We start from the raw sequence: 12,219 nt of genomic DNA, 5'->3' as shown, positions 1-12,219 counted from the left end.
ATCTATCTATCTATCTATCTATCTATCTATCTATCTATCTATCTGCTACACATCTACATGATATACATAAGGATATATATGGGAAAATACACATAAGGATAGAGAAATATAGCATTTCTTCATTCTATGTGAGTTAAACAAATACAATAAGGCAAAAACAGGTTCTCAGAGCTACACCATTTCATTGTCCCTACACTTCAATACCCAAAACAACATTTAAGATCTTTTTAGAATTTAGGGGGAAATGATTAACTTACCCATCATGATCATAAAACTATAGACAGTTGGCCTTTTTCTTTCAAACCTAGAATAGAGCTAACTTACTTTAGTGTAGCAGTGAATGTCAGGTGGGAGAAGAAATGAAGAAGAGAGGAAAAGATGGCCAGGCTGAGATTTTGCAGGAACGATTCCTTTCTATTACAAGTCTGATGACATCAAATGAAAAAAATGAAAGAGAAGATCAAAATCTTCAGTGACTCACCACTAGAGAGATGGTCCCATGAATGTTCTCAACGTTGCCGTAGCAATTCCTTTTTCATTGAAGAGAATAAAGAGAAAAGTAAGAACATAAAAAAGGTCAGAGACCTTAGATTCCTATTCAGAGTAGATACACTGGTTCTAATGCTTTTTTTATTGTTTCATTGTAGTCTTAATTCTCATAAGCTCTTCTCTTATCTCATTCATCTTTTTATATTTTGAATGTCTATCAAGGAATTCCTAATCCATCTAAATCTGGTTTCTTATCATCTTATCTTGTATGTCATTTTATAAAATCTGCATTTTATTAAATTTTGATGTCAATAATTTTTCAGAAATAGTCTCTTATTTCCTAGGAAAAAATATTTTTTGGCAATGTCTTACCCTCTGCTTCTTTGGCTATGTGTTCCTTTCTTTATTGTGTATGAGCACAATTCCCCCAAATTGGAGAGAACAACAAGGCAATACAGACAATCACAATTTACCAAAGTAGAAACTCATGAATAGCAACTTCTTCATTAATCAGTGCTGGGGCAGGAAAACCTGAACTGTCATTGACAAATTGCTAGAGGCTTAATGTGAACAACTCTGAGAATTAAAAACTCCAAGACTAGTTATCAGTAGGCTACACACTTTTGTGAATTTTACCTCCCAAAGTTCTACCAGGTTCTCACTTTGAGTATTGGTGAAATATCCCCTCATGCTTCTGGTAGGGAGAGGGGGAAAAGAACCATTTTGAAATAACACCAAAACATTCTGCTCTTCTTAACAAAGTGTGTCCTCAGGAGAAACTATTTAATCAGAGTCTTACCTGCTAGGATTTTATCACAGCCTAACTGAGAGAACGGAAATACCCGACTCCAGCCAATTCTAGCCATACTGTTCCACCTAAGTATGTATAGGGGAATGAAGGGGGAACAGGAGGCATATGAGCGGTTCACAATCCAGAGTCAGGCTCACTGAAAGACTGAGACCTAATCATAGGACTATAGAACACTTCCTCTCTCCCCACACCTTACCACAATATTACTAAAAGCCTATTTATAGCAGTTCCTTTTGGCCAGTACATCACTCCTAGCTATCAAAGAAAAAATTACAAAGTATACCAAATGGCCAAAAAAACAGTTTAAAGAGACATAGCAAGCATCAGAACCAGACTCAGATATGAGAGGGATGTTGGAATTATCCGACCAGGAATTTAAAACAACTATGATTGCAATGCTAAGGGCTCTCATGGGTAAAGTAGACAACATTCAAGAACAGATGGACAATAAGCAGAGAGAAGGAAATTCTTTAAACAGCCAGAATGAGATTCTAGGAGTCAAAAACACTGTTAACAGAAATGAAGAATGACTTTGATGGGCTCATTAGTAGACTGGACACAGCTGAGGAAAAATATCCCTGAGCTCGAGGATATCTCAATAGAAAACTCCCAAACTGCAAAGCAAAAAGAAAAAAGACTGACAAGAAAACAAACTCCAGAACAGAATATCCAAGAACAGCAAGTCAACTACAAAAGGTTTAATATGCACATAATGGGAATACTGGAAGGAGAAGATAGAGAAATATACAGAATAAATATTTAAAATAATAATGACTGAGAAGTTCCACAAATTAATATGATACCAAACCACACATCCGGGAAACTCAGAGAATACCAAAGATAAATGCCTCCCCTTGCTCCCCCCCAAATATACCTAGGCATATGATTTTCAAACTAAGAAAATCTAAGAAAAAAAATCCTGAGAAAAGTCAGGGGGAGGTGGGGAAAATATTTTACCTACAGAAGAGCAAAGATAAGAATTACATACAACTTCTCCCAAGAAACCATGCAAATAAGGAGAGAGTGGAGTGAGAAATTTAAAAGGTTCAAAGGAAAAAAACACCAACCTGAACTTCTGTACCTTGTGAAATTATCCTTCAAAAGTGAAGAAAAAATAAAGACTTTCTCAGAGAAACAAATTGAGGAACTTTGTTGCCAGTAGACCTTTCTTTCTAGAAATGGTAAAAGAAGACCTTTAGAAAGAAGAAAAATAGTACTGCTAAGAAACTTGGATTTATATTTAAAAAAAGGAAAGAGCATTGAAGAAGGAATAAGTAAAGATAAAATAAAAACGTATTTTTCTCACTTAATTTGTCTAATAGGTAACAGTTTATTCAAAATAATAGCAACAATGTATTTGATTTTATAATTTTATACAATATGTGCTTTTGTATGCTTATGTATGAGTGAAATGAATTTCAGCAATGATACAAGGGATGGGAAGGAAGAATTAGGATTATTTTGTTATTATACGGTATGTGCAACAGAAACAAAGCAGCAGTGTTATTTGAAAGTGGACTTGGATTAGTTGTAAATGAATATTACAAAGTGTAGGGCAACCACTAAAAGAGTAAAAAAAGTATAACTGATATGCTAAAAAAGGAGGAAAAAATGGAATGATATAAAATGCTCAATTAAAATCACAAAAGACAGAAAGAATGGAAGACAAAATAGAAAAAAGAATAAAGGCAGTAAACAGAAAACAGTAACAAATATGGTAGATATTAATCCAATTATATCCATATTCACTTTGAATGGTCTAACTGCACCACTTAAAGGACAGATATTGTCAGGGTGGATCAAAAAATAAGACCCAAGTATATGTTGTTCACAAAAAAAAATTTTTAATATAAAATCACATACATATTAAAATTAAATGGATGGATAAAGTTTCATTCTTTGGCATGTGAATATCCAGTTTTCATAACACAATTTACTATAGAGACTATCTTTTCCTTTATTGAGTATTCTTGACTGACTTCTCAAATATTAGTTGACTGTACATGTATGGGTTTATTTATGAGATCTTAAATCTGTTCAGTTGGTCTATGTGTCTGTTTTTATGGCACTACCATACTGTTTTGGTTACTATAGCTTTGTAGTACAGTTTGAGATAAAAAAGTGTGATGCTTCCAGCTTTGTTCTTCTTTTTCAAGATTGCTTTGGTTATTCGGACTCTTCTGTAGAGCCATATGAATCTTAGAATTTTTTTTTTCTATTTCTGTAGAAGGTGCCTGTGGAATATTGATGGAGATTGCATTGAATCTATAGGTGGCTATGGGTAGTATGGACATTTTAACAATATTAATTCTCCCATCCATCAACACAGACTATCTTTTCACTTATTTATGTCTTCCTCAATATCGTGCATCAATGCCTAATAGTTTCCAGTGAACAGATTTTTATTCTAAATATTTTTATTTTTTTAGGATGTTATTGTAAATGTTTTCTTTATTTCCTTTTCAGGTAGTTTATTATTAGTGTATACAAGTGCAAACATATCTTATCTATGGATAGTTGCTAGCTGGTCATCTTGTGAGGGGAACTGAAGTTGAGAATGATCAGTGTTAGAATTTTCTAATTTGCTTTTTTAAGGTACTCATTATTATATCACCAGCAAGAATTATAATAAATTAAACATCATAATGCAGCATTGCTTTGCCTCTTGTGATGCTCCTGATGGTTCAAAGATGCTTACTTCAAATTAGAAACATTATTCCTCCTCTTGACTCCTGAATTATTTAATGCATTTTATTGAAAGTGCATCTATCTTTCTATAATTTTTGATAGCTATAGTACTCATTGTCTTGTCAGTTCTTCAATATGTCTCTAGAGTACAGTTTTCTTTTGGTTGGTAAATCCTGTGTGTTAGATGATTCAACAATGAAGTTAAGTGCTATGTTAATGTCAAAATGCATCAGGGATATCAAAGAATATGGGAAACACACTTGATTCTATACATCCCAAGATAATTTGAATGTCAACATTGATAATCAATTCATAAATCTCAGAATTTAAAGAACAAAATAATAATGTAGAAATAATTTTGAACAAACATCTCTCCAAGTAAATATAAATTAGGCACTTTGCCAGAATCATAGAGTTATGGCCAAAGCTTAGACTTAGTTTTGTGCCTTTGGCTCCTGGGCCCAGCAATATTTGTTTCTTCCTGCAAAATACTTATGCAATAATAACTTTGGAAAAAAAGTTCCCTGAAAAATATTTTGGCCAGTCCACGTATTCAGGCCTGCTGATTTTACATAAGGCTCATTTGCTGAATTAGAAAAAGGCTCCCCTTCTGGGAAGATGAATTAGAAAAAGGCACAGTTTTCCTCAGGGCTAACACAGCCTTGCATCAAGTAGCTTGTTGAGAGGGTTTTTAGCCTCAGCTGGCTCTCTTGACTGAGGTCCCCTGTGCAGGACACAACTTACATGACCTGTATAAGGTTGGCCTGAATATACTTTTCTTAAATTCACTTTCTTCACAAAGCAATGAGAATAAAAGCTTAGTAAAATACAGAAGTTCTATTTTAGGTAAAAGTCCCAATCATTATATTTGCTACTTGCTAACCTCCTGTTTTCTTTAAAATTTGATTCAGGTATAATCCTTTTAACCTTATGCATTTGAACTAAGAGTAAGTTCCATGAGAAGAAAACAAACTGTGAAAGCCAGTATTTACAATTATTTTTACAAGTGTGCTGCCACTGTGTTTTTTTAATAAACTCTCACTGAAAAATGTGCATAATCTCAAAGATTATGTGTCAGCAACATGAAATGGCTAGAATTTTCATTATTTCAAAGGGAATTTATTTCTCTATTTTCAACACCACGATACAAATATATTTCCTTTTAAGAGAGCAAAATGACAGAATCCATTCCATTGTTTCTATGAATGATAATCTACTAATCAGAATTACCTCCAAGCAATTTGTAATTTTCACTATTGTAATGCTATCAAAAATATGTCTTTATGATTTGCATTTCTCTAATAATTAACGATATTGAGCATCTTTTCATGTGCTTTTTGGCCATCTGTATGTCTTCTTTGGAGAAATGTCTATTTAGAGAGGTATCACCTCACACTGGTCAGATGGCCATCATCAAAAAGTCTACAAAAAATAAATGCTGGAGAGGGTGTGGAGAAAAAGGAGCCCTCCTACACTGGTGGTGTGTATGTAAATTGGTACAGCCACTATGGAGAACAGTATGGAGGTTCCCTAAAAAACTAAAAACAGAGCTAGCATATGATCCTACAATCCAACTCCTGGACATTTATCTGGAGAAAACCATACTTTGAAAATGTACATGCACCCCAATGTTCATTGCACCACTGTTTACAATAGCCAACACATTGAAACAACCTAAATGTCTATCTACAGATGAATGGATAAAGAAGATGTCCATCTACAGATGAATGGATAAAGATTGTGTGTATATATATATACACATAATGAAATATTACTCAGCCATAAAATAACATGAAATAATGCCATTTGCAGCAACATGGATGGACTTAGAGATTATCATGCTAAGTGAAGTAAGTCAGACAGAGAAAGACAAATATCATATGATATTACTTATATGTGGAATATAAAAAATGATACAAATGGACTTATTTACAAAACAGAAACACACTCACACTTAGAAAACAAACCTATGGTCACCAAAGGGGAAAGGTGAAGGGGAGGGATAAATTAGGAGGTTGGGATTAACATATACATACTACTATATATAAAAGAGATAATCAAGAAGGACCTACTGTATAGCACAGGGAATTCTACTCAATACTCTGTAATAACCTATATGGGAAAAGAATCTGAAAAAGAATATATATATATATATATATATATATATATATATATATATATATATATATATATATGTATAACTAAATCACTTTGCTATACACCTGAAACTAACACAACACTGTAAATCAACTATACTCTAATATAAAATAAAAATTTAAAAAAAGAAACTGTAATTCCAATGCGTAAAGTGTAGTGTCATAAGTTATATAATCAGACAGCCTAGATTCAAATCCTTGCTTGAGAGATTGTCAGCCACGTGACATCGGACAACACCATAGCTTGCCTTCAATAGAGGGGATCTGTGAATAACAGAAGTCCAAAAATGGATTCCAGCATTCAAAATCTCTTCTAAAAGTATTTTGTTTACCTTCTGATTTTTCTGTATAGGAGACTTTTCTATCTTTCCAGGACCTCTCATTTTGCCTAAATGGAGCAGTAGACATATAACTGAAGTTCTTAAGCTTTTAAGAAAATTAAGAATATGTCAAGATTCATTTAAACTTCTATTATCAGGTTATTAAAGCATTTTATACCACAATTTTCACCCGTAAAATGGGGCAGATACCACACCCATCTTTAGAAGAGTTACAAATGCTATGCTTTTGAACTGTACATGGCACTAAATAGTAAACACTCAATAAATCATGGTTATCACTATTAACGTTCCTGTATTTCACAGAAATGCAAAAACTCATAATACTTGAGAAGATTTTTGTTGATTTCATAAAAATCAAGTCTACGACACATTTTTAAATCTATGTGCAGTCATCTGGGTCTTACATGTTTTACAATTTTTTTCTTAGGAATTTGAATAAATGGCAAAAGCAGAAGAAGAAATTCCACACATGCAGATTTAGTTCAGAATAAGTGATATAGACCAACTGAATTTTAAAGGGAAAAGTCAGTAAAAGAAGGAAAAATAAAAGTAAATGATGATATGTGGGCATCTGGAAGAAGAAAAATATTATGTTGTTATTATTAGACTCTTTAAAATTATCAGGTTTGTGTGCTGCCTTCTCAAAATCCACACACTTTGAGCGTTAAGAGGAGGAGTTTTTAGTACTGGAGTAATTATAACAAGGGCGTAAGCTTCTGTAGGTGGGAGACAACTTATTATGTGGAGATATTTATTTTAGGCTTAGAATAATATTTTATTGAATTTAGATATTTTGGTAAGGTTCATGTTCTCCCTTCAGTGTGAAGCAAAGGACTGACAGAAGAAAAATGCACGTGATACTTTCACAATGGAAAGTTCTTTCTGTTTACAGGGAACGTTAATCAAGCATATCAAGAGACTGAACTTATCTTGTGGGACATATACAAATCCAACCCTGTGTGAACTGCCAAAGACAATTTCGTCATTTTCCTTTGATTCTTTACTTTCCTAATATCTTTATTATCATAAAATATTAATAAGAATACCGTAGAGGCTTTAATTTAAAGTTTTGAATGCTGTCAGAGAACTATACTCAATATTTTGTAATAACATATAAAGGAAAAGAATCTGAAAGAAAAAAATATATGTATATATGTATGTATGTATAACTGAATCACTGTGCTGTACACATGAAACTAACACAACATTGTAAATCAACTATACTTCAGTTAAAAATTTTTTTGAATGCTGTATAAATAACTTTTCTAAGAAAATATAAAATAATATCTTCATCACTCTGTAAATAAGTACTACATTTTCTTTCTTTTTTAAACAGTTCTACAATCTGATTGCTACGTACTACTGTTCAACGTTGTTTCTGCACTTCTTTAACTTGTATGGGGTACTCTGTTAGCTTCGTTACCCAGAAAAAGAACCGTAGTACCATAATTTGAAATATTCTCACTAGTTTATCATCAGACTCGAAGGGCTCTAGACTAGCAGCTAATAGTAGATTTTATGTGAGGGAATTTTTTTTTTCTAATTAAAGACTTTATTTTTAGAGCAGTTTTAACTTTATAACAAAACTGAAAGGAAGGTACAAAGATTTCCCACATACACCTTGCCTACGTGTGTGTAGCCTTCCCCATTATCAACATCATTCACCAGAATGGTAAGTTTCTTGCAATCAGTGAACCTGCATTGACACATCATAATCACCCAAAGTCCATAGTTTACCTTAGGATTCACTCTTGGTGTTGTATGGGTTTGGAAAAATTCATATAGTCTATGGGTTTGGGGAAATTAGAATGACATATATCCATCATTATAATATTATATAGAGTCTTTTCATGGCCCTAAAATTCCTCTGTATCTGCCTATTCATTACTCCCCCATCCCCCGCCCTGCACTATTGACACGCTTTACTCCTAAGGCTCTATGCGGGATCTATTTTGAGATGACTGCTGCTGTTCACTGTAAGAATGTTAGACATGTTCCCTGATCTGCCACCATGGCCTTCTGCTGCCCCTCAGGCTGCCATGGCCATCCCCTGGCCCTGACATAAGACACCACCACTCCCTTCCCTGATCCTGGAAAACTGCTGGATTCCCCAGGGTGGCGCTTGGATATCTGGAGTCCTTAGTGCTATCGTTATGCCATGTTCTGAGTTGTAAGTGAGGAAAATGCTTATTTTCTCTTTTGTTACATTCTTCTAGAATGGGTACTAAACCTTTATGTTCTAATGTTTTACAAAGACAAAACTGTAGCCTTTTCTGTCTCTGTATTTCAAACATGAGCCCATGTGAGTGATGAACTGGGAAAAATTGTCCAAAAAAACAACAGGATTTACTCAGAAAAACCATTCCTTCCCTTAGGATAACTTTTCTCCTAGAAATCTCTTTGATTCCTCATTCAAATGACATTGACAGTAAGAAAAAGAATCCACTAATATCTATTCAAGGATTATTATGTGTCAGACATTGTTACAAGTGCTTTATGTGTGTTCATTCATTTAATCCTCATGGCACTTTGAGATTTTTAGTAGAAAGTATTATTTCCATTGCAATGAAAAATGGCTAAGATGTTTCATCCTACCGTATACACTTGTTTTAATACATGCTTTACTAATATTTCTAAATTATAATCTCATAATTCCCGAGCTAAAATTTAAAATTAGGCCAAGCTGAGTCAAAATCCATCAATGGTTTGCAATGAAAACTGTAGTAGATTCAAAGCAAAACACTATCTTGACACATAATGTGCATAATAAGGAGTGTTACATTTATAATATAAGGAAGAAGACAAATGCAGAAAACCATACAAATATAATATGAGTAAAGTAAAAATATAGGCAAACACATCAATAATGGATTTCTAGTAACAATCTAGAAGTTCTCATTCCTTTTATAAACGAATTTTCGTTTACCTAATTTATTTGGCATATATTAATTGAATTCAAATTTTAATTGTTCAACTATTTGTTGAGATTATTGTGAGAATGAATATGCAGTGCTTATCTCTTAAAAAGTCAAGAGTATTCAAATATAAGCTTGTCAAAATTACCACTATAGGACATCTTATGTTTTATGATAACTATATGTGTCAAATATTTTTGAATTAGAGTAGATGAAATTATTAGTTTCTTTTTTTTTTTCCTTGCCAGAATCAGGGAAAGCTTCATAGAAAAGGGATCACCTGCACTTTGATTTGAGACATAAGATTCATCAGGTAAAGAAATGTAAAAAGGAATTAGAAGAAAACAATACTAAAAACTAGCTAACAAAAATCAAATTAGGAAAAAACAGATAAAATCATGGACTTTTGAGAGTAAATACCAGAGATTAAAGCACATTAAATCCTATGCTGAGTATGCATTATCCAGCAGGTAATGGAGAGTCCGAAGAATATCAAGTTATTATGTTGTACACTTGAAGTATATGTTATATGTCAATTATATCTCAGTTTAAAAAAAGAAAAAATAAATGGAGAGTCCACAGAGGTTTTAAATATAGGCTTTGTTTATGTCTTTCAAAGTTTTTAATCATAGCAGTCATTACTGAATAGCTGTGTGTCTTAAAAAATCATATAAGTATTAGAAAAAAATTAAACTTTTTTCCATATCAGTGACTCCTATTAAACTACCTGAAATTTACTTCACTTCTTTGAATTAAAACCTTAAGGACTTGCAGGAAAAACAACTTATTAACTTACCCACAGTTAATGACATTAATTAGTAAACCAGGATAGCTGAAATAAAACAGACTTGCATGAATAAAACATAGAAGATATTGTTTTCAGTGAAAAGAAATAAATACACAACATTTAATGTTACCTAGAAAAGCAATGGGGGAGGACTCCATAGTCACATTCAGGTAAGGTACACCAGCTCCAGGCAGCAGGAAATGTACACACATCTAAGGCTGGGGAAAATGTATCAGTCACTGCCTTGATAAGGAAAAAAAAAAAAATGACACACTCAAACGAGTGTAAATAAAAATAATTTAATGAAGGGGATATGAATTAAGAGGTTAAGGGAATAAAAATCAACTAAAGAAAGCAGTTACCAGCTCTAGACCTGAAGGGGCAAATAGAGGGCATGGTGTTCCCAGAGCCCAGAGGGTGCAGAGTCTTGGGACAAGGGCTACAGACAGAAGCTGGAGCTCTGGAATGCAGCCACAGTCGTGCCACAGGGAGGGAGCTGGGTAGTGGAGCATAAATTCAGTCTCTTTTACTTTCCACACGCTGATCTCCTGTCCATGCCTCCCACTGGCAAAATCTATCCAGAAATCAAGAACAAGAGAGCCTGGCTGACCAGTCTGCAGAGCTCAACCTTCCGAAGCATGAATCAGGGCAGAAAAGGGCAGGGAGAAGATCTGGAGAAGCAACTGGAGAATAAGCAGCAAAGAGGAGAGGAAAGAGACACAGTGAGAATGAAGACATAAATGAGGGGTGAGGGCCACTATAAACAAGTCTTTGTAACTATGGGCACTATTAGTAGAGACTGGGAAGAAACCACCTGTAGGTGGGAAAGGGGAAAACATTTGTCCTCTTTGAGATTTCTGGAATGTAAAGCAGATAGAGCAATGCATTTGTTTGCATTGTCATTTGCTTATTTAGATACATTAGTTTGTTTGTATATTACTACTATTAATGACGATCAAATAAAAACAACCTTAGAGCGTCTTCATTTTACAAGCAAAATGTGATTCCTTCCTCAAAATGGCTTTGTGTTTCATTTTAAGAAGAAGTTTAGTATATCCCAACTTAAACATCATCATGAATTTACTTATAATGTTTAGGTTCTTCAAAATCATGTGATTTTTTAAACTCACATAGCCAAGGCACTTCCAATAATTCTTTTGATTATTTTCACTATGATTTACTAATGTTCTTACATCAGTTCACTTGTTACTATTTTAACCAAGGACATAGTAAAAACATTTAAGGTAAATAAATGTTCTTGCTTTAAACTCACTTTTTTGGTAGTAGGCAACAGTCAAGTTTAATTTTAAAAAGACTGGAAGTAGTTACTCATGCTTATAAAATATTCTAGTGCGTAATCTATTATATTGTTAGCCAATTTATTCACTGTTTAATCCATTCAACCAATATTTACTGAATAACTACTATGGGCCAGTCTTAGTTGCTAACGGAGATACATCTCTCATTCCGTCTGTCTCTCTCTGTTTATCTATCTGTGTAAATACTCTACCTAATGTAGCTTGAAATATAGTTGGAGTTTATAACATATATTTATAAAACAATATAAAACTTAAAACAAATTAAAGGTAAGAAAAAATAATATAATAAAAGCTATGTCTTGGATGAAAATGAAACAAAATGCAATACGCATGAGGTTCTGAAGTTCCCTTTCATCTAATTCTTGTATAGCTCAGCTAAAACTGTTTCATTCTCCCCATTGATTAGGCCAAAAACCTAGGAGTCATCTTATGAAGGTTCTTTCTCATAACCCCATATCCAGCCAACTACAAACTATTTCAGCTTTGCATTTAAAACATATCTAGAATTCCACTTGTAGAATGGCTCAAAAGCTGAGAAACATGTAGTGGAGAGAGAAAGTTATAAATGCAAACAGTAGCCAAGTAAAGAGTTGCAGAACCAAGAACTACTGCAGTTTATCACATACATAATCGTTCTATTTATATATACCTAACTCTTCCCCTCTCTCAATTTCTCTTTCTCTGAAATATAAGCTGTGTTATTATTGATATTT

The sequence above is a fragment of the Balaenoptera physalus genome (genome assembly GCF_965194825.1).
Source record: "Balaenoptera physalus genome assembly, chromosome: 13".
In the NCBI taxonomy this organism is placed as follows: domain Eukaryota; kingdom Metazoa; phylum Chordata; class Mammalia; order Artiodactyla; family Balaenopteridae; genus Balaenoptera; species Balaenoptera physalus.
The sequence above is the reverse complement of the archived record's forward strand: the minus strand, read 5'-3'. Positions refer to the sequence as shown.